At 43.3% G+C, this 24,051-nt stretch overlaps 1 protein-coding gene and 2 long non-coding RNA genes across 4 annotated transcripts in view; 1 reads left to right on the top strand and 2 right to left on the bottom strand.

The window, feature by feature from the left end:
• LOC129637401 (liprin-alpha-1-like) overlaps nucleotides 1-24,051 on the bottom strand; it is a 191,286-nt gene that overhangs the window by 95,367 nt on the left and 71,868 nt on the right. The gene's annotated exons all lie outside the window — the stretch shown is intronic.
• Nucleotides 1,926-8,178, bottom strand: LOC129637404 (uncharacterized). Its single transcript, XR_008707463.1, has 3 exons — nucleotides 8,138-8,178; nucleotides 4,014-4,102; nucleotides 1,926-2,674 (listed from the first exon to the last, which is right to left on the bottom strand). It is a non-coding gene; the product is annotated as an uncharacterized LOC129637404 (long non-coding RNA).
• On the top strand, nucleotides 8,447-23,693 carry LOC129637403 (uncharacterized). Of its 2 annotated transcripts, none has more exons than XR_008707462.1 (2): nucleotides 8,447-8,532; nucleotides 22,089-23,693. It is a non-coding gene; the product is annotated as an uncharacterized LOC129637403 (long non-coding RNA). The 2 variants fall into 2 exon arrangements; XR_008707461.1 differs by lacking the exon at nucleotides 8,447-8,532 and adding an exon at nucleotides 8,544-8,728.

Genomic DNA, 24,051 nt, shown 5'->3' with positions numbered 1-24,051 from the left:
TTTTTCTGCGCTCAGCATGAGACACAGGACACAGCCAGCAGTAACACTTTCTCACACAGATTTCCAGTCAGTGCCTGTCAACCTTCTACACCCTTGGTTTCTCTCCTTTGGGTCTGAGAGCTCAAGGCCTCATGAAATTGAGGTGTTCTCCTTCTCAGAAAATGGAACCTAGCACACAGCCCCATGCCTCATTCTGCCAGCCAAGGCTATCAGCTCCTCTTACTGAAGCGCCATGTGTCACACGTGTCCTATAGAAATCCTCAAATTAACAACAATGCCAACAAGAAGACCTAGGGTGGGGGAGGGCTGAGCTTAATGAAATTATCACCAGATGCACCAGACTGCCAGCTGCTAAGGTATGTGGCATCAACTTCCCACTGGCCTGACATCTTGGAGGTCATGCCCTCAAACTGGTGACAAGACACCTATGAGGGACACTCTGGCAACATGATCAGCAGGTAGTGAGACCTGCAGGGAAAAGTGGAAGTGGACAGAAGGTGGATCCTGCAGCAAGAGCAGGTTCTCCGAGTTGCTGTGCTTGGCATGTGCTACGCTTAGTTGCTCAGTCATGTCTGACTCTTTGCGACCCCATGAACTGTAGCCCTCCATGCTCCTCTATCCATGGGGATTCTCCAGGCAAGAATACTGGAGTAGGGGATCTTCCCAACCCAGGGATCGAACCCACGTCTCCTGCATTGTAGGCAGATTCTTTTACCGTCCAAGCCTTCCCAGAAGAGAGATTGTAAATGGAACTGAGTAAAGGTCAGGTTATTTGACCAGAGACCAAGCCCTTGGCCTCTGAAAGCTCTTGAATTTTCATTTGCTTTGCTCTCACTACTGTTTCTTGACTTTCCAAGAACTTCAGAAGGTTAGGGGGTAGGGAGAGGAAAGCAGTGAATCATCAAGGAGAATTGTAGTCCTACAACTAAACTATGATCCTAAGATATTGTCTTATATCTTATATAAGACTTATATAAAAAGACTTCCACCTCCACGAACCCAACTCAGGAGATATTCAGAGTTTGAATGTTGCCAAAGAAATTTTCATTTCCTTCTTTCATATTGCATAATGCATCCTCCTTAATTTTCAGTCTCTAAAATCTAAATTAATGGGGACATCTGCTTCTAGCAAATGCAGTCAGTGTTGTCTTGCCACCACCAGTATGCAATCATAAAACCAAAAGAAGAAAAAGAGGAGTAAAAAGGACAACACGGCACAGCTTCCAGAAACCAGACCCTTTCCCAAACCACCCCCTTTCCACACCCATCTTGCTTCTTCCCATGTGTCGCAATCTGCTGTCATAATTCAACTGCAAATACACGTGTGTGCTCAGTCATTTCAGGCATGTCCGACTCAGTGCATCCCCATGGACTGTAGCCCACCAGGATTCTCTGTCCATGGGATTCTCCATGCAACAATACTGGAGTGGGTTGTCTTGCCCTCCTCCAGGCGATCTTCCTGACCTAGGGATCAAACTTTTATCCCTAGTCTTCGGTGTGTCCTAAATTGGCAGATGGGTTCTATACCACCAGAGTCACCTGGGAAGCATCCTGCTACAAATATACTTAACAGGAAATGCACTCCAGGCCTGTTTGGTCTCTCGTCAATCAAAAACCACCAAGATTTGGTCAGAACTGAAAAATTCAAACAATAAAATCTTTGTAAAGACAAACTACACTCAAGGAATCTGTATGCCCCCAACCAGTTCAGCCACAAACGACTCCAAAGGGGAGAGTCTAACTCTTTCTGGGGAGAGGGGTGCCCCACTCCCAGCCCGATGGTCGTTAGGTCCCCCAGCATGGCTTTTGCTCTAGGCCAAAGCTGTCCAGTGAAGTGTACTATGGACTACAAACTCAAGCTCCATATAATACCTTAAATTTTCTAGTAACCACATTTAAAAACATAAAGAAGCAGATGAAATTAATTTTCAAATTATATTTTAATCCAGTAAACAAAAAGTATTATCATTTCAACATGTGATCAATATGTCACAAGTCATGGCTGGCGTGCAGGTAAGTCTGACCTTATTTTGATGACTAAATACATTCCTTTCTAAGACAAAGTGCCACTCCTAGGATGGGAAGCTAAAATGGGAACCCCTTTACCTTGGGAGTAAGCCTGTCAGGTAAAACACAAGACATCTAGTTAAATTTGGTTCTCAGTGAATAATTTTTTAGTATAAGTACATCCCAAGTATTGCAGGAGATGGACTTCTACTAAAAAAAGAAAAAAAAGTTTTCATTGTTTCCCAAAAATTCAAATTTAACTGGGATTCGTGTATTTCTGTTTGGTAAATCCAGCCACCTAAAAAGCATGATTAGAACGGATTCCTTCTTTAGCTAAAAGAGAGTACATCAGTGGTGAGTGAACACAGCTCTCTCCCATCAGGGTCAGAGTTAACGATCACGGGAGGATGATGTGTCATCAGGTGGCCAGTAGGGTTCAGAAGTGCAAACGTGCGTCTTCCTTGGCCCAGCACAGACCACAAGGTACTGGCAACCCCACAAAAGACGAGGCGATAAGGCAGAGGAGATGAAGGCAGAGGGAGAAAACATGGCCAGTTCAGGAAGCAGCAGAAGGTGATGGTGCCCAGGAGGTCACAGGCCAGCCTGCTGGGGAGCCTCACAGTTCAAGGTGTGAAGTGCTCTTCCCAGGGTTCAGTGGTGATCACACCTGCAGGAAGGTGCACAGCTAAGCAGTAGGGGGTCACTGAAGCCCAGTGGCTACTCTGCTCCACCCTTGTTTCTTTTCCATGAAGTTTACAAAATATCTGTACATCCTGTACTCCCATGAACCTTGTACAAGACCTTGATCTTAATGCAGCATCTGCACCTTTCCAACCTGCTGTAGGATTTTCTTTACCAATCAAATTGTTCTTTATTTTTACTTTATGTACTAAGAACTCTCACATTGGGTGACGAGAGAGAAGTATCGTGTCCAACTTATTAGATATTCCTTAGTATCTTCCAAGTGAGAGTGGTGAAACATGCCCCCCAAATTCCTAAAATTCCTCAGAATTGCAGAACAGTAGTGCCTGGTTAAAGCTAAGGGGCACGGTGGGCCCAGAACCTTGGGGGAGATGTGTTTCAGGTTAATTTAGGATTGAGCATGTGTATGGCTTGGAGGAATGATTCAGAGCATCTCATACAGTAGATCAGGGTGGACCTTAAGAAACTCCAGTTTTAACCACTTCCCAGGTGATGCTAACACGGCTGGTCCAGTGACGACACTTTGAGAACCACTGACTTACACAAGGAGACAGCTTCCACAGAAACTGAAACGGCACTTTTTGAGACACTTACTCTATTTTATTCTGAGAGCTTCCTCACATGGAAAACCCAGATGCCAACTTGAAAATTAGCAGAGTAGCTCTTCCACAACTAAGGTTGTAAAGAAAAAACAATATGGAGATGCATTGGAAGGGAGAGATAGAGTCTAGTCAGGACCCATACTCCTGATGGGTGACCCAGAATTAGGAGGGGACATTACCAACTTGGTATCTTCCCTGGGAGGACATGCTGAGCACCTGAGCCCTGGTGACCTGAATGAGGAAGACAAGCCCCCATATCTTGATTTGAAACCAGCAGAGCTACGTCTGGGAGAGAGCTGGGGGCTGTGGTAAGCCAAGACCCCATGCTTAGTAGGTTAGTGCCAAACTTACTGACGCTGAATGTTGCCGGTAATGATGCTCAATGTAGCCACAGGTCACATGGGAAATAGAATTATATACTAATTTTAGGACACCTGCCAAAGGGGCAAGGATTTCTTGAAACTTTATCCAGGGATGAAATCACTTGACATTTAAAAAAATCCTCCCTGTACCCAGCTGTCCCAGTGCTAGAAGGAGACTTTTCTGACATTCCTCACTTACCTTGCTAGCACTGCTTGCCCTGCTATGTCTCTGTGTTCCCTGTGGAACAGACATACCCAGCCCAGCCACGCCCACAACGCTCCTCCAAAATGGCTTTGCCCTCAAGGGCCTGGATTCCCACACAATCGCCTCCTTTCCTACCATTCACGGTGGGTGGACTCAGCTGTGACTTGCATCCCCTCAAGGTGAGTCCCACTCCAGGTCAGCTCCAGCCAGAAGTACACCTGCAACTGTTGAGGTGGGGCTTACATTCAGCTGCACTGGGGGCCAGCCAGACCCACCAGCATGCCCAAAGCAAATGCAGGTCCATCTAACAGAACACCAAACTCAGCCTATACAGGAGACACCCTGGATTTCCTGTCTCTGGTGACCTGGGGGAGCTGTTCCTTTGGGCCGCCTAGGAGACACTCTACAAACATCCACTTATTCAACATGGAGACATAGTTCATCTACCTAATATTAATGCATAGAAACAAAAAGGCAAAATAAAGAGACAAAGAATCTATGCTAAATGAACAGCTAAGACATAAACTCAGAAAAAGAACTAAACAAGATGGAGATAAATAATCTACATCAAATGACTGCAAAGTAAGGGTCATAAAGATATTTACTGGGTCTTCCCTGCTGGTTCATTTGTTAAGATTTTCCGGACAATGTAGGCAACAAGGGTTCAACCCGTGGTCTGGGAACTAAGATCCCAGGCTGCGGGGCAAGTAAAGCTGCATGTCACAGCTGTTGAACTCATGTACCCTAGAGCCTGTGCTCCACAAGAGAAGACAGAACGATGGGAAGCCCACGCACCAAAACTGAGTGCAGCCCCCACTCTATGCAACTAGAGAAAGCCAATGACACAGCAAGCCCCAGTGGACCCATTAAATAAACGAATAAAAGATATTGACTTCTATCAGGGGAAGCATGAAAGAACAGAGTGAGAACTCCACAAAGAGGCAATAAGTATAAAAAAGAACTGATTATAATGGAAGAATACAATAACTGACACGAAAAATACAGCAGATGAGTCAAGAGATTGGATGACTCAGAGGACAGATCAGTAAGCTGACACACAGAGCAGTGCCGGTGCACTGGGCTGACCCAGAGGGAGGGGGCGGGGCCTCAGGACGGGGAGCACATGTGCACCCGTGGCGGATTCATGTCAATGTACGGCAGAACCACTACCGTACTGTAAAGTAATTAGCCTCCAATTAAAATAAATATTTATATTTTAAAAAAAGACAAAGAAATACAGAGTAGTGGAAATCACCCGATCTGAGCACCAAAAAGAAGAAAATAAGCCAAAAAATTGAGGATAGTTTAAGGCCATTTGGTGGATATCAAACATACTAACATTCACATTATAGGAATTCAAGGAGAAGAGAGAAAGATAAACTCTCCCTTGAAGAAACAATGACTGAAAATTTCCCTATATTGTTGAAGGAAACACACCCAGGTCCAAGAAGCACAGAGAGTCCAACACAGGGTAAACCAAAGGAGAAACATGCCAAGACATATACTGATCAAACTAAGAAAAACTTAGCAAAAAGAGAAAATAGTAAAAGCAGAAAGGGAAAAGCAACAAATAACAAGGGAATCCCCATAAGTTTAACAGCTGATCTTTCTGAAGAAACGCTGCAGGCCAGAAGGGTGTGGCATGATATACTTAAAGTTATGAAAGGGAAAAACTTACCAGCAAGACTACTCCAACCAGCTACGACCTCACTCAGATTCAAAAAGCTCAGTACCTTTACAAATAAGCAAAAGTTAAAAAATTCAGCACCACCAAAGTAGCTTTACAACAAATATTAAAGGATGCTCTCTAGGCAGGAAATAGAAGGGAGTGAATAGACATGGAAAAAAAAACAGAATAATAAAGTAAATAATAGTATCATGCATAGCAATAATTACCTTACCTATAAATGGATAAAATGGTCCAACTGAAACACAGACTGGCTGAATGGAAACAAAAACAAGCCCCATATAAATGGTGTCCATAATACATCCACCTCAGACCTAGGGACACACACGGACTAAAACGGAGGGCCTGGAAAAAAGGTATTCCATGCAAATGGAAATCAAAAGAAAGCTGGAGTAGCAATTCTCATCTCAGATAAAATAGACTTTTAAATAAAGACTATTACAAGAGACAAGGAAAGACACTCAAGGAAGACACTTACAAGATCCAGGAAGAGGATAGTGCAATAATAATACACACACATCCAACACAAGAGCACCTAAATACGTAAGACAAATACAAATAACCATAAAACAGGGAATCGACAGTAAGAAAATAATACTAGGGGACTTTACCACCCCACTTATACCAATGGACAGATCATCCACAAAGAAGATTAATATAGAAACATAAGCCTTAAATCACACATTAGACTAGATGGACCTTATTGATATCTTTAGCATATTCCATCACCAAACAGCAGAATGCATTTTTTTTTTCCTCAAGTGCACATGAAACACTCTCTGGAATGGATCACATCTTGGGTCACAAATCAAGCCTTGCAAAATTTAAGAAACTGAAATCACAGCAAGCATCTTTTCTGATCACACTGATACATGATTAGGGATCATTTATAGGAAAATTTGTAAAAAACACAAACACATGGAGAAATCAAACAGGTCACTGAAGAAATCAAAGAGGAAATTTAAAAATACCTAAAAACAAATGGCAATGAATAAATGACAACCCAAAACCTATGTGACGCAATAAATCAATGCTAAGAGGGAAGTTTATAGCAATACAAGAAGCCTACCTCAAGAAATGAAAAGAACATCAAATAAACAACCTAATCTAACACCTAAAGAACCTAGAAAAAGAGGAAAATGGCCACAAAACCTCCAAAGTTAGCAGAAGGAAAGAAATCATAAAGATCAGAGCAGAAATAAATGGAAATGAAGGAAACGCGAGCAAAGATGAATAAAACAATAAGATACGTCTTGGAGAACATAAACAAACTTGACAAATCATTAGCCGGACTCATCAAGAAAAACAAGGAGAAGACTCAAAGCAACTTGAAATGAAAAAGGAGACGTTACAACAGACCACAAAGAAAGACAAAGGGTCATAAGAGACAATTAGAAATAACTGCATGACAAGAAAATGGATATCCTGGAACAAAAGGACAAATTCTTAGAAAAGTACAATCTTCTAAAGACTGAACCAGGAACAAATAGAAAATATGAATAAATCAAGCACAATAATTGAAATATTATTTAAATTAAAATAAATTAAATATTAATTTAAATAAATTAATTCAATAGTTAATTTAATCAATATAATAGATTACTTTATAATATTAATATAATACATAATTTAATATTTAATGATTAAATTAATTCAATAATTTAATTTAATAATTTCCATTATTAAATTAAAAAATATTCAATTATTCAAGGACAAAGGAATCGTCCCATTGGGACAATCTGGTATCCATGTGGGAAGGTAAGTTGGATCCCTACCTCACAAAACACCACCAAACCAATTAGACACATATTAAAAACCAACAATTGAAGGAAAAACTTTACAAAATTTGGAACAATTTTTGATGAGGGAATATCTTTTCTTTAAATTGAGGTATTGTTGATTTATAATAATTTGTTTGTTTAAGGTGTACAGCAAAGTGATTCAGTGATTCAGCCTCTCAGGTGCTTCCTTGGACAAAATGCATTCCCTTTGGGAGGTCCCTGGGCCATGCCCTCAGAACAGCTGCTGCTGCTAAGTTGCTTCAGTCATGTCGGACTCTGTGCGACCCCATAGACCCACCAGGCTCCCCTGTCCCTGGGATTCTCCAGGCAAGAACACTGGAGTGGGTTGCCATTTCCTTCTCCAATGCATGAAAGAGAAAAGTGAAAGGGAAGTCGCTCAGTCCTGTCCGACTCTCCGCGACCCAATGGACTGCAGCCTACAAGGCTCCTCTGCCCATGGGACTTTCCAGGCAAGAGTAGTGGAGTGGGTTGCCATTGCCTTCTCTGTCAGAACAGCTAAGAATCCTGAATAGGCAAAGCAGCAAGCATATGGTGGTGCTTGTGGGGGGTTTTTAGACTGAATAAATTATTCTAACAGTATAAGAAACTGGAGAAGGCAATGGCACCCCACTCCAGTGTTCTTGCCTGGAGAATCCCAGGGACAGGGGAGCCTGGTGGGCTGCTGTCTATGGGGTCGCACAGAGTCAGACACGACTGAAGTGACTTGGCAGTAGCAGTGGTAGCAATACAAGAAACAAGTCCAGAGGTTAAGAGAGGATCTCCAAACCTACCTTCAAACAGGAGGTCTTGCTCCCTTGAATGTGGGTGTGTGAAACACCGCTTGGGAAAGGAAGAGGTGTGTCATGAATATTTTGTCTGCAGAGGACAAAGCGGTGTGTAGAGAGGATGTGCAGGCACGTCCCAGGACACTGAGCACACGGACACATGGACTGGAGTCTCAGCTCTGCTCTGGGGGCATCACACTCTCTCTACCCCGGACACAAGGTGAGCAGCTCGCACGTATCCCGGAGAGTATGGTCACATGACCTGGACCTGGCCAATCGGTGTGTTCCATCCTCCCTGGCCACCGTGAGTGGCTCAGGACTGGGGCGGTGACCAATCAGGGCCCAGGGCCGGGCCTCACACTGGAATCAAGGGAAGAGGAGGGCTGGTTCTGCCGGAAGGGGTGAGGCCGGGTGAGGTCAGGCTACAGCCCTGGGAGGGGAGTGAGTTCAGCCTGGGGCAGTTGGTGGCCTTCCTGCGCCCGTCAGGGCAGAGCCGCCGGCCTGAGAAGGAGGGCGCTGCTGAGCCCGGGGGTTGAGAGCGCCGGTTCCTGCTGTGGTCCCGGAGCTCCCCTGAGACCGGAGGGAGGCCATCTGCCCGTGAGTCCTCTCCTGCTTGTCTGTCAGCTTGTTTGAACCACACTGGATTTTCTGTCCAGCTGGCTACGTGGAGACCCTGGAAATGCTCCTATGTGAATTTTGGCTGGCTTCAGGGAAGAAATGCCAGATGACACTGGGAGACTCCAGTTTAATCTGGATTCAGGTCATGTCTCTTGAAAGTGAAGTGAAAGTCCCTCAGTCGTGTCTAACTCTTGGCAACCCCATGGGCTATACAGTCCATGGAATTCTGCAGGCCAGAATACTGGAGTGGGTAGCCTTTCCCTTCTCCAGGGGATCTTCCCAGTCCAGGGATTGAACCCAGGTTTCCTGCAATGCAGGAAGATTCTTTACCAGCTGAGCCCCAAGAGAAGTCCAAGAATACTGAAGTGGGTAGCCTGTCCCTTCTGTAGCGGCTCAGCGTTCCCAGCCCAGGAATCAAACCAGGGTCTCCTCATGGCAGGAGGATTCGTTACCAGCTGAGCTATCAGGGAAGCCCAGTATCTCTTAAGGCCAGCTATTCATTGATATCTCTTAAGGCCAGCTATTCATTGATATCTCTTAAGGCCAGATATTAATTGTAGGATTAATTAATTGTAGACCCTAATTAGTCTTCATGGGATTAAGCTGGCAACCTGCTAAGGTAGCAATTGATGTCCTTTATCTAGAGGACAAAACGGGGGCTCACAGAAGTGGGTAACACAGCTACAGTAAGGAAGTGTGTACCTAGACAAACCCCCCAGATCTTCTGTTAGAACTCAGGGAAGCCATGTGGTGTGGCTTGTCCATGTGACGGGGGCTAAGGCACCCAGCCCACACTGGATACTGTGGGGACCTGACTTGGTAACTGCCTTCTGGCAGCTCTGAGACTCACAAAAGCAATTTACACTGAAGAGAGGAGGGACACCTCTCTTCATCCCCCCCACCACACCCTCCGGGTACTCCCACACCCTGCCCCCTTTCTCTTTCTTTGTAAGGGAATAAGTGTCACGCTCATGTGACCACATTGGCTGTCCACTGTTCACGAGCTACCACCTGGAGCTGCTACCGGAGAGGCCAAGAGCCTTTGCCCCTGAGTACCTCTCTTTGCTTTGCACTGTGGGGGCCCTCCTCCACACCTGCACACCAGAGGCCGTTTCTGAGGCATGCAGGGACCCTCCTTCAGTTTGCAACAGGTTGCATCCATCACTGTCCTTTCAGTGCTTCCCTTGACACTCAGCTCCTGAGCTCCTTTGTCTGCATTGCGGCCCACCTGGCTGCCACGGGAGGGACAGAGCTGACCATGAATCCAAAGCTCAGATCTGACAGGCAGGAATCTGTGTATAAAGGGCCTGATTAATCATGCTGTAGAGGCTGTAGTGGGCTCCAGGGATCCGTAACCAGGGCTTGGGCCAAAGTGACTCCACAGCTGTTTTAATGCCTGGGGAGGGTTCTGGCTACAGTGGGGGTGGGGTGAGTCTCCTGAGGTTCTGAAGGCCCACTGTGCAGGTTCATGGCACACAGAGAAGAGAAGGCGGAGTCCTTTCCTGGAGCTGGTGGGCTGCGGGCACAGCCATGGATGACCAGGAGTCTGCATCTCACTAGGGGTCAAGGCTGGCGCTGAGGGAATCCTCAGTGAGGATTTTTTTCCTTAAAAGCCATCCTAAGTGACTTCAGCTCCATTGCTTTTTTGCCAAAAACCTACAATGATCCCAAGAGCTTTGTACACTCCAAGGGTGGTGACTGGACGTGGAGCCCAGCACAGACCCAAGTCAGTCCTGCCCTGAGTCCCACAGGCCGGCCACACCCTCCCCCTTCCTTGGCCTGGCTTTCTTCTGCCAGGACCCCCAGAATGGTGGAAAGGCAAGTGTGGCCTCAAGCTGAGGGGCCCAGCCTGGGCTCCAAGCCCCTGGGGGTCCCCTTGGGACGTCTGGTGGACCTAGTTCCCCCTGCCGTGGGGCAGCTCTCTCTCGGGGACTGTCGTGTTTCTTTGCTTTCTGTTGTGATGGGGCACCCCAGTTATCTCGGGGCGATGGGAAGTCTGTTGGTGTTACATGCTCCTGCCTTAGATGGGGAAACATTATTGCTGCATTGACGCTGCTCACTCGATACTGGGTATCTGTTAAACACAAATGGCAAGGGGAACAGAGCAAAACAGAGAAAAAAATGGAGAGTTGCTGGGTTGCCTCAAGTCTCACCTGTGATTAAGAGTGTGTACATCCTGCACGTGAACCCGGGTTCCCACACCTGCCAGCTACCAGGTGCCAGGCGCTGATTTTAGACCCCCAGCTTCACTAAGGAGTCATTGACAGATACATTTTTTGTGTATTTCAAGTCTACATTGTGATGACTTGATGCCCATAGACGTCGTGGAATGATTGCCCCACATACGCATCGCCTCACACGATTAACTCTGTGTGTGTGTGTGCCTTTTATGTTATTTTTATAATCCATGAACACAATACAGATAGCTCTCCATTTTTTTAGATCTTATTTATCTTAGAAGTTTATAGTTTGCTGTATGTCTTGCACATGTTTAATTAGATAACTTGATATTTTCAGTGCCATAAATTCCTAATAGAGATAGAATTGACTTTTCTATATTCCCTTGGTAAATCCACTTACTTCAAATCATTCTAATTGTATTTTTTTATGTATACACAATTATGTCTGCAAATAAGTTCTTTTTTTCCCCTTTGCAACTGTGATAACCCTTTCCTTTTTCTTGACTTATTGTATGGACTAGGATCTCCAGTACAGTGGTGAACAGAAGTAGTGAGAATAAGTATCCTTGTCTCTGTCCAATTATCAGAGGAAAAGCTTTCACTATTTCACCATCACACAGGATATTAGCTTTTTTGTAGATATTTTTATCAAAATATGTAAATTCTTCTCTGTTAGTTTACTAAGCAGTTTTTTCTTAGTCATGAGCTAAAATTATTACATTAAAAATTCTTAAGTTTATCTTCTGCAGATTTTGAAACAGGTGATTTTTCTTTTATGTGGTGATTTAACTTTTAAAAATTTTGTGATTCTAAAACAACCCCAACCTGATCTCAATGTATTCTCCTTCAGTTGGACTTTATTTCTTAGTGTTTTATTTAGGATTATTTCATCTATACTCAGAGTCTGTAATTTTACTTTCTTGTACTTCTTCCTGGTTGGATTTAGTATCAAGGTTATGCTAGTCTTATAAAACAAGGTTGGAGAGTGTTCCTTGTTTACTGCAAGAATTCCTGTGAGATGACTGTTTTCTTCCCTAGAATTTTGGAAGAGTTGATTGGCAAAACCAGTTGGTTTCATTGTGGGGAGGCTTTTAATTTCAGATGTAATTTTTTTCATGCAAATAAAATTTTCTCATATTGTATGTCTTCTTGGGTCTATTTCAGTAAAGCATTCTCCCCCTGCTAGGAATTTATTGAGATGAGCAGCCTCTCCAATTAGTAAGTGAACTGTGGTTCATAATATTTTTCTTATCTGCAAGATGTGTTGTCTCCCCTTTTAAAAATCCTTGATGCTGGTGATTTGTGCTTTGTCTCTTTTTCTTAATAAGTCTTTCTAGGGGTTTATCAGTTTTATCATTCCTTTCAAAGTGCCAACTTTTGGCTTTCTTTTTAAAGAAACTTCATATTTGCTTTCTGTTTCCTTGTTTTCTGCTCTTTTTTTTTTTTTTTTTTTTTTTTCCCATCTGCCTTGTGTTTCATTCGCTATGGTGTTTTTTCTGGTTTCTTGGGAGAGAGGCTTAATTGATTTTTAGCCTTCCTTCTTTTCCAGTATACGTGTTTAAGGCTTTAAGTTACCCTCTAAACATAGTTCGCTGCATCCCACAAGTTTGAATAAGCCAGATTTTCATTATCTTTTAAGGAAAAGTATTTTCTAATTTTCATTGTGTTTTTTAAAATTATTAATCAGGAAATTCTTCAAGCAGTATGTCATTTAACTTCTGAATGTTTGGGGAGGTTTTTCTAGTGACCCTTTTTTGATTTCTAGCTTAATTCCATGAAGAGCCCTGTCTTCGTCTTTTTGGGCTACTGTTATAAATCCCGTAGACTAGCTGATAAACAACAGAAAGTTGTTTCTTGTAGGCCTGGAGGCTGGGGAGTCCCAAGCTCACCAGCAGGTGCCTCATCTGGTGAGGCCTGTTTCCTGGTTCCTAGACTGCCTGCTTCTTCTCCCTGTTCTCGCAGCACAGGAGCCCATTCCCCCCTGGCCTGACCCCTCCCAGAGTGCCTGCCTCCTAGGATCATCACCACCTGCCGGGTGAAGTTTGAGGGCCCATAAACCGTCAGCCCGTTGCAGTCCCTAAGTATACCCTGCATTATTTCAGTCCTTTGAAATAATTTGAGCTTTCCTAATGGCCCAATATATATTCTTTTTGTTATATGTTCGTTGGGCTCTTGAAAATAATATGTATCAGTGGGATGCAATGTTCCATGTGTATCAGTCAGATCAGGCTTGTCACTCATGTAATTCAGATTCCAGTAGCCACGTTGAGTAAAAGCAGAAGTAGGTGAAATTACCTGTATATATTTTATTTTAGCACACATAAAATATCATTTCAGTGTGTAATCAACATGATAAAACCTAATGAAATAGTTCACATTCTTTTTTTCATGCTAAGTCTTTAAAATCCAGTGTGTGTTTCAGGCTTGCAGCACATCTCATTGTAGAGCCAGCCGCATTTCAGGTACTTCATGGCTGCAGGTGACTACATACCAGGGGGCCGTTCCACGAGAGATGTGTCTTTAACGTCTCCCACTGGGATTATGAACTCGGCTGTTACTCCTTTTCTATTTCTGTCAGTTTTTAATGTATTGATATTTTGAGGTTATGTTAATTTAGAATCCTCATCTTCTTGCTAGACTGAACTTGTGTCAGTATGAGATGCTCCTTTTTATCACTAATAATGCTTCTTTCTTTAGAGACTATTTGACAGTGATATTGCCACATCAGTTTTCTGTCCTTGTTGGCCTAGGTCTCTTTTAGGTTCACCTGTCTAAAAGATATTCCATCTTAACATGTAGCTCTGTGAATAGTGTACAGTTTTCATTGGAATCAGTTTGACACTTTATCTTTTAATGAGAGTATTTGCTCTGTGTATAATGTTGATATTCAGTGTGTAGACACCATGCTGCTGTGTGTTTTCTGTTTGTCCCACCTAGTCTGTGTTCTTTGCTCTTGCCTTCTTTTAAAGCTATGAAGTGTTTCTCTAGTTCTGTGCTCCTCTGTCAGGTTGTTAGGTGTGCATTTGCAGACACAGCATGTGTTTTACACTCAAGACTAACTTAGTACTTTTACTGCCTCCCTGACTCGACTGTTTCCTCCTGTCACTGTTACACTTTGAACTGTTAGATATATATTTGGCGTTAACATCATTGTTTTGTAGAGTTAATATTTACCCTCACAGTTACCTCGTTGTTGGTCTCTACTTGTTTTTTATATTTCCGTCAGAGACTACTTTTCTTTTTCCCAAAGCACTGCCTGAATATTTTTTTAGTGCATGTGTGTGGGTGATGAGTTGTCTCATTTCCATTTGCCCTCAAAGTCTCTATTTTGCTTTCACTTTCGAAGAGTATTTTTGTTGAGTATAGAATTCCAGGTTGGTGGTTATTTGTTTTTCAGCATTTTACAGATGCCAGTCCATTATCTTCTGACTTCCTTGTTCTTGGAAAGTCAGCTCTCAGTGTTGCTGTGCCACTAAAAGCCACACCTTTTTTCCTCTGAGCACTTGAACATGCTCTTCTTGCCTTAGGCACCTGCAGAGCTGCTGAAACCAATGTGTGGTTTCATCTTTGAGTCAGTGGTCTGATTCTTGAACCAACTCTTGCCACTGTCCCTGTCAGCCAGTTGAGTCGCTCAGTATCTGACCCATTGCGACCCCATGGACTGCAGCACACCAGGCTTCTCTGTCCATCACCAACTCCCCGAGCTTGCTCAGGCTCATGACCATCGAGTCATTGATGCCATCCAACCATCTCATCCTCTGTCGTCCCCTTCTCCTCCTGCCTTCAGTCTTCCCCAGCATCAGGTTCTTTTCCAATGAGTCAGTCCTTCACATCAGGTGGCCAAAGTATTGGAGCTTCGGCATCAGTCTTTGCAGTGAATATTCAGGTCTGATTTGCTTTAGGAGTGACTTGTTGGATCTCCTGGCAGTCCACGGGGCTCTCAAGAGTCTTCTCCAACTCCCCAGTTCAGAAGCATCAATTCTTTGGCGTTCAGCCTTCTTCATGGGCCAACTCTCACATCCATACATGACTACTGGAAAAACCATAGCTTTGACTAAATGACCTTTGTCGGCAAAATAATGTCTCTGCTTTTTAATATGCTGTCTAGGTTTGTCATAGCTTTCCTTCCAAGGAGCAAGCATCTTCTAATTTTACTGTCTATAGTAATTTTGGAGCCCCCAAAATAAAGTCTGTCACTGTTTCCATTGTTGCCCCATTTATTTGCCACGTAGTGATGGGGCCAGATGCCATGATCTTCATTTTTTTGAATGTTGAGTTTTGCCAGCTTTTTTACTCTCCTCTTTCACTTTCATCAAGAGGGTCTTTCGTTTCAACCCCTGGAGGCATTTCTTATTCCCCTTTCTCTTTTCTCCACCATGAGAGTCCCCATTTATACTTTTTAACAACGTAGTTTAACAAGGGGCTCCTTCACTATATTCTATCCTTTTTTTCTCTCTTATATATATTTTTTACCTGACCCATCTTTCAGTTCACTGATCATCTCTTCAGCTATGTCCAATGTGATGTTAAGGCCAGAGACTGAGTTCTTAAATTCAGTCACTGTTATTGTAAAGTTCGAGAGTCGGTTTTGATTCTCAGAAATTTTTCCTTTTGTCAAGTATATTTTTCAACAGGTGACATTTGCATCTGATACCTCTAGCATACCTCTGATATGCTGATATACATCTGATACCTCTGGATCTGGTTCAGTTTTTTTTTTTTCTCTTGGTCCTGTTTGTTGTTACACCCTCTTTTGGTTTTTTGATTGCATGTTGGACATTATGTTTGGAAAACCCTAGAGGTTCTGAGTGATGCTGTCTTCGCCAGAGTCTCCTCTGACACAGACCTCCAGTGGGGACAGAGCTGTCTGTTCACTCAGGGCCTGATGGACTTGAGGCTGGGGGTTCCTTGTAAGCTCAGTCTCAGCAGCCTTCACCCACCTTTCCCCCTGAGCCCAGGGAGGAGCTTTCCCGCGTCTCCATCTGGAAGCCTGGGCTGCCTCCCAGGGCCGCCCTCTTCTCAGCAGGTCCTGAAGCCCACCATCTGTCTCCTGAGCACCACGAGGTGACAGATAGTGCTCAACCAGTTTGGGCAGAGTGTTGGGTCCATTTTCTGACATCCGAACTGATTCACTAGGCCTGCACTCAAATTTTTGTCTTCCCAGCCCAAGGAACCGTCCAGAGCTGTGTTATCCAGTCCCCTCCGCTTGACTTTTTTCCTGCCTTTTCTTCGCAGAGTCGGCTTTGTTCAGATGGCCCGAGGGAAGGAGCGGGCCTCTCAGTCTTCAGCTCCCTCACTGGGCTTCCCTTTTGTTTGAAATCTTGGATTGTGGCTGCCTAAGGACCTCTTTTTAAACTGTGTTTAGCTTTTCTAGTTCTCGGTAGGCTGATCTACAAGCTGCTTGCATCTGTCACTGGAAGTGGGGACACCCTGGGTGTATTCTGTCATCTGAAGCCACATGTAACAGTCACAGTACTTGTATTGATCAACTTTGATACTGGGGAAAACAAGAACCAGGTGTCCTTGCTTAGTACCCACGGTTGTGTTTCTGGTCAGAATCCCCAGCTTGCCCGGGCTGTTTCAGTGCCACGTGAACTTGGGAAGGAGGTGGAGCAAGCAGCCCACACGGCCTGGACACAGAGGAGCCGGTCTCCCCTCTTCCCTTGCCCCTGCCGGCCCAGGGCAGGCCTTGCGATGACGGGCTGCTGGTGGTGGAGGCCAAGGCTGAGGAGGGAGGGGTTACGTGACCTGTATTCTGTGACATGGTCACATGTGGGTTTTCTATTTCAGTTTGGAAAAATGACTGCTTTTAGTCTTCCCTCCAGTTTCACTTTAAGGTGGAAAATGAAGATTTTATTCTTAAAGTTGAGCACAGTGATTTTACAGTCTTTTTGAAAGCAACAGTTGAGGTTTTAAAAACACATCTCAGAGAACTCCAGTAGATAAAGCCAAAAAAAGAGAACGTGTTCAGGGTGAACTGCAGGCGGGACCCCAAACTGTACTCTGTCTCTCCCAGAGTGTGTAATTCGTGAGATGGGTGGATATAGGACCCCAAGCACCCTGGGGACCGAGGTCCTCAAATGACAGCAGAGGTCCAGGCTGAGCCAGGAGCAAGTGGCCTGTGCTCTGGCTAGTGGAGAGCCGCGAGGGTGGGAGTGGGGCCAGGAGAGGGGTGGGAGACTCGGGGGCGGAGGGTGGTGCAGCACCTGGTGGGCTCTGGGAGGCGCTGGCTGTCGCGGCTCGAGGCAGGGACACCCCTGAACCTCCACCTTGCAGCCCCCACGGGGCAGAGTCGTCTGACAGCCCAGGGTCGAAGTTAAAAGGGCGAGTTCACAGCAGGTTGAATGAACCCCTGTACGCACTGTGGGTTCATTTTAAGTGCCTGGAGCGAGGTTGGTCAAGCCCTTGCTGAGCTCGAGTGAGGGAGTCAGTCAGGGAGGACCGAGCTCAGGGTGAGAGTGAGGGGCAGCTAGCGTGGTGAGTCCTCCTCAGCCAGGTGGGTTCTGGGGACGCCCTTGAGTTCATGGGTGCCCTTTCAGTAGCCTCACTGGAGGCTTGTTTGGGGCTTAAAGGGGGGCAGAAGCCCACTTAGAAGATGTGCTCATTCCCAGGGGTGGTGGTTTCTGAAGGAGTTCATACTGGTCGGTTCGACTGTGACCCAGTACCTTGCAGGGTCATGTTTGACTGGGGGCCTGAGCCACGGGCACGGCCTTCCTTCTCCCGCACCCCACACTCACCTGTCGTCTTTTTGGCAGCCCGTCCCCCCTCTCTGCACCCTTGAAGGTGGGCCTGAGCCCAGCCCCCCGTTACCACAGAGCCCCTTGTGACTGAGTGGGTTCCGGTTCCAGGCTCGTAGGAGACGTGCTGGAGGCAGAGCCTTCATGCCATTTCTCCTTGAGACAGTGGTGCTAGTGGTCATAGTGTGAGAGCAGCGGTCATAGTGTGGGAGCGGTGTGTGTGAGAGTGGTGTGTGAGAGCAGTGTGTGTGAGAGTGGTGGTCATAGTGTGAATAGCAGTGGTTGTAGTGTGAGATTGGTGGGTATCCTGCCGTGAAACAGCAGTTGCCCCCGAGTGGGGGGCTGCCCCCATCCGCGAGGATGGGTTGCAGCAGGGCCCCCCTGTGGGCACTTTTTCAGTGCTGCAACCCCAAGGCAAAGGCCAAGACAAGGAAGAACTTGGCCTTGGCCCAAGTCCTGTAAGGAGAGTGGCCTGAGGGGATGTCAGGATGCATTTAACAGGAGGCTTCCTGTGTGCTGTTTTAGATCTGTCAGGAATTCTCTGCTCCTTATTAATTCCTGAATACTCAGGAATTAAGAGGAGAGGCAAGCCTCTCCCGCGGGCTGAAGAATCCAGGCATTTCCTTCATTAATTTTTCTATACAGTGATAAGTACCCTCTTCCTTCTTGTGAACCATACGGTAAAAGTGACTGCTTACAACTCTCTCTCTCTTTAATATGGATCGCCTATGTTTTGTAAGTCTGGAATTTTAATTTTTATCTTTGCTGAGAATAACTACCTTGTAAGACAGTATATATTTCCACATCATGTTGATTAAAACACCTTTGTTCCATCAGAGCTCTGGTCCCCGTGTCTGTCTCTCTCTCTCTTTTTCAGGCTGATCCCTTGGAGCTCTGCAAAGGCTCTCTGAGTTCACTTTCCTGCCCGGGCTTCTAAGACCCTCTCGAGAAGGCACTCTGTGTGTTCACTCCATTGAGAGGGCACCTGAGGCCTCCGTGAACAGAGCAAGTCCCGTGTCGGGGGCTTTATTGGCTTTCTGCATAAGCCAAGGACTATCAGCCTCTTTCTGTCCCTTACCTTCTTATCGTCAACTCCGGACCACCAAGTTCTGGCCCATTAAAGGACCTCAACAAGTGGCACCCAGAACAGGGACTTGGTACACGTAGGCAGATTCTTGGACGGAGTGACCGCAGGGCCTATTGAGGCCAGTAAGTACTAAGACATGGGTAAAAAGGCTGGAAAGCCCCATCACTTTTCTACTTTACTTCATCACTTATTTAAAGTTCAGGGATCTAAGGAAATGCATGCTGATTTTTTAGCTAGATTAGAAACTGCTATTTCCCGTAGTGTATTTGGAGAAGCCAAAAGGCAACTAGAGAAATTATTTGCTTTACAACTCTCTCTCTCTTTAATATGGATCGCCTATGTTTTGTAAGTCTGGAATTTTAATCTTTATCTTTGCTGAGAATAACTACCTTGTAAGACAGTATATATGCCCACACCATGTTGATTAAAACACCTTTAATTACTTGCAAATTACTTGCATTATGTGATAATGCAAATCAGGGATGTCAAAAAGCTATAGCTCCAATTCGTGAGAAAGGGACTATTGATTATTTCAAGGCTTGTCGCAATCTAGGATTAGAAACTCAAAAGATGCAAATGGTAGCTGAAACAATAGCTGCTGCCTTAAGAAAGGGAAATAAAGGATGCTTTACATGTGGAAATAAGAACCATTTAAAAAGGGATGGCCCTAAGAAAGCTTAAAAAAAAAAGAAAAGAAAAATATATAAAGATAAAAGACCTCCAAAAATCTGCCCTCGCTACAGTAGAGGAATGCATTGGGCTAAAGATTGTAAGTCTAAATCTGGCATTGAAAGGAAACCTATTCCAGAAAACTGCAAGCAGGGACCCCCCACGTCCCCTTCAGCAAAAACCTGAGACAAATTCCATCTTTTACCTGAAACCCTCAACATCTGGCAGTGTTGCTATCGATATACCAGCTTTGGTTTTAGATACTATGAAGTTAACGAGCTCTACTTAAATTCAAATTCACGTGAACTGAAAAATATTAAATATATATAATTATTTAAATATGAATATAATTTAAATATAATTGTTTGCTAATCTAATTAAGACATGTCTTAAGTCATCAACATTATATAATACTTTTCTTATGCCTAGGTTTAAGGTAAACTAAATTTGTCAACAAAAAGGTAACTCTTTATATATATATATAAATATATATATATATATATATATATAAAACTCTTTATATATAGATATATATATAGATATATATATGTATGAGATAAAAACTTTTGGATAAACTGTTAAAAGTAATTATAGTTTTAATAGAATAATCTATTATTATAATCTGTTATTGTAATCTAAAATAGTCTCTTAGGATTAGAATAACTTAAATTTCTAGAGTTGTACTAAAACTAAATAATAAAAGTTTATTAAACAGCTAGGTCATTTCCAAATAAAATAAGATTTTAAAACATTAATTACTAAACATTAAATTCCTCTTACAAAAAGTTTTTCTTACAGAAAAACTAAAGAGATTTTAAACTATTAATAAATATATTTTATAATGTATAATATATTGATATATATAAATATAAATATATTAACCAATCTATAAAATGCTAATATACAAGACACTTCATAGTTGCTAAGGAAAAGTGAGATATATGCTTTTAATAAAAAGATATAAGATATGACATACTGAGATATACATCCCACATTTTCCCTGGGGGCCACTGCTCATTTAACAAACAATACAATTATTAAAATAACTTGGAAGAATGACGAGCCTATTTGGACAGAGCAGTGGCCCCTCACGAAAGAGAAATTACAGGCGGCTAAGGAACTTATAGATGCACAACTAGAATTAAAACATATTGAAGAATCTTGTTCTCCTTGGAACTCTCCTATTTTTGTCATAAAAAAAAAACAACTAACAAATGGTGTCTCCTAACAGACCTTAGAAAAGTTAGTGCATCTGTGAAACCTATGGGTGCATTGCAACCAGGACAAGATTGCTTTTTTAATATACCTTTACACCCTTTAGACCAATAGAGATTCACTTTCTCTCTCTCTTCTCCTAATCATATTAGACCTCATGAACGGTACCAATAGACTGTACTGCCACAAGAGATGATGAATTCTCCCACCATGTGTCAGTACTACGTAGCCAAAACCCTTGAGCCTGTGAGAAAGCAATTTCCTAACTTTCTTGTTATTCACTCTATGGATGATATATTGTTTTCGGCTCCATCTATCTTAAACACTGAACACATGTTTGATGTAGCTCAATTATGCTTTAAAAACTCTAGATTAATCATTGCCCCTGAAAAAATTCAAACCTCTACACCTTACTATTACTTGGGGTTCGTTGTTAATAGGCAACAACACATTACTCCCGAACTAACTCAGATCCGTGCTGATAAATTATCAACCTTAAATGATTTTCAAAAGCTCTTAGGTGATATTAATTGGATTAGACCTTCTTTAGGCATTGCTAATTATCAACTGAATAGTCTATTTAGTACTTTAAAAGGAGATCCTGATTTAAATAGCCCTCATTCACTTTCTCAAGAGGCACGAGAAGAACTCTGTTTGGTGCAAAATAAATTACAAAAACAATTTCTTACTCGCATCAAAATAGATTTACCTCTAGAATTGTTTATACTCCCCTCTAATTCTCCCACAGGACTTATTGCCCAACAAGAACACCCAGTAAAATGGATCTATACCCGTTTTATGGAAATAAAGTCACTTACACCCGACCTTGATTTAATTGCTCTAATCGTTATCAGTGGAAGAATTAGGACTAAAACTCTAATTGGCTCCGATCCTCATAAAATTGTAATACCTATCAATAAATACATATTACAGGTATTCCTTATAATCCACAGACACAAGACATAGTCAAAACAAACACATCACACACTAAAGTTACAAATAAAAAAAATTTTAAAAGGGGAATACACAGGTACACTACTGTCTTCCTTATCTAAAGCAGACTTTACTAGGTTCTAACATTTTCTAAACCTATAACTATTGTTACTACAGCTTTATTTGTTTTAAATTTTTTAACCTCTTCTTAAGATTCGACCCAAGGGGGGCCCCGGCATTCAAAATGGAGATGAAATAAGAACCCCAGGAAGAAGAAATTCCAATACGGGCCATGTCTGCTCCAAAAATCTTCAGAAAGCACCACCCTCGGCGGCATCACCCCGATGATCTCCTCACTTGGAGACAAATAAAAGCCCTACTAATCAAGCTGAAAATTTGGTCTCTCAACAAGGGTTGCATCCGAGTCCTGAATACATTCTCCTGGCAATGCTCAGTCTTTTGGCCTGTGCCTCCCCCTGCTCAAGCTCAGACTAACACCCAACCCCCCTCTATTACAGGTGGTCGAATGGACAGAGAGAGGACCAATCATTTCAACTAATGACTCTATACATATGCTTTCTCCCCTAGTACATGAAAGGGCCTTCACACCCTGGGCAGGAAAGAAAACTAATTAATTTTTCTTTAGGCTATGAAGTCCTTCCCTTGTGCATGGGCCCAGCAAAATTGTGCATAAACGTCAGCCGACAAATTTGGGCTGACAAACTTGGGCTTTCGTCCTGCCTCCAAAAGAAGACTTTCAGACACTGCTTGGATTATTTACTGCCCTTTCTTCGTCTGTAAACCATGTTTATACTACTGAAACTTTAGGGAAAGAGTTAGGGAAAGAACAAAGAACTTTATGCAAAGGGTTTACGTATAAAAACTTTACTTATACTCCCATTCCTTGGGACAAATGTCAAACCAAATCAAGAAAATCAATGTTTGTGGCTAATCATACAATTGTTGATTGGGGACCCCATGGTATGTGGTTATCTGACTGCTCAGATGATATTAACAACACTGTGTGTGATATGGAAGGTCACTGACACTATGATGGAACATTACTATGACAAACGACTTCTTGAGTGGCTTGACCGTGGATTAGCCCCACCTCCTCCTAAGATCGTCCTCGATAAACAGAGTGGGTCTGAACAATGGGCCATTTGGAAACTTGCTGCGAGCATCAGAGCACCGAAGAACTTGGAACTTGGACCGGACATTTCATAGGGACCAGTCGTCATAGTAACTATTTCTTTTGCTACAGTCAGTCATATTTTATACAGGCCTGTGTCCCACTTCCTTTTGTTATAGCCATAGAAAATTTACAATTTAATAAGACTTTTACGTTCTGTAACTTGTATTAATTGCAAACTGTATACTTGTATTAACTCCTCTATTTCTTTAAGCTTTTTGTGTTATTCCTGTTCACGTCAATCATAGTGCCTACAACTGGGAACAAATCAAATTTCATTTACAAAATATACGTGATAATGCCTCTCTGAATGTACAATTACTATAAAAGAAAATCTTTAAAACCTTTTCTAAAAATCTGCCCTCTTCCCCTAATTTGGAAACCTTAGCTGAACAAATTACCTGGGCTAGACCCACGAGGATGGTTTCAAAGTATTACCCACAGTATCAGGTCTGGAACTGTAGCTTTGGTGATTGTCTTGATAATTATATTTGTTGTTTACCATCGCCTTTCTATAAGGTTGGTTAATACTAACCAAACTCATTTGGTCAAGACCTTTTTTTGACAAATTTAATAAAATAGAGGGAATTGTCAGGAAGCATTTAACAAGAGGCATCCTGTGTGCTGTTTTGGATCTGTCAGGAATTCTCTGCTCCTTATTAATTCCTGAAGAGGAGAGGCAAGCCTCTCCCGCGGGCTGAAGAATCCAGGCATTTCCTTCATTAGTTTTTCTATACAGTGATAAGTACCCTCTTCCTTCCTGTGAACCATACGGTAAAAGTGATTGTATACAACTCTCTCTCCCTTTAATATGGATCACCTATGTTTTGTAAGTCTGGAATTTTAATCTTTATCTTTGCTGAGAACAACTACCTTGTAAGACAGTCTATATGCCCACACCATGTTTGATTAAAACACCTTTGCTCCATCAGAGCTCTGGTCCCCGTGTATTTCTTTCTCTCTCTCTCTCTCTCTCTCTCTTTCTCTCTCTCTCTCTTTTTCAGGCTGATCCCTTGGAGTGCAGAGGCTCTCTGAGTTCACTTTCCTACCCGGGCTTCTAAGACCCTCTTGAGAAGGCGCTCTCCATCTTCACTCCATCGAGAGGGCACCTGAGGCCTCCGTGAACAGAGCAAGTCCCGTCTCAGGGGCTTTATTGGCTTTCTGCATAAATCAAGGAATATCAGCCTTTTTCTCTCCTTTACCTTCTTATCATCGACTCTAGACCACCAGGTTCCAGTCCGTTAAAGGACTTCAACAAGCTGAGAGCAGCCAGGGACTATGCCCATCGG

This window comes from Bubalus kerabau, chromosome 23, assembly GCF_029407905.1.
Source record: "Bubalus kerabau isolate K-KA32 ecotype Philippines breed swamp buffalo chromosome 23, PCC_UOA_SB_1v2, whole genome shotgun sequence".
Classification (NCBI taxonomy): Eukaryota; Metazoa; Chordata; class Mammalia; order Artiodactyla; family Bovidae; genus Bubalus; species Bubalus kerabau.
The sequence above is the reverse complement of the archived record's forward strand: the minus strand, read 5'-3'. Positions and strand labels throughout refer to the sequence as shown.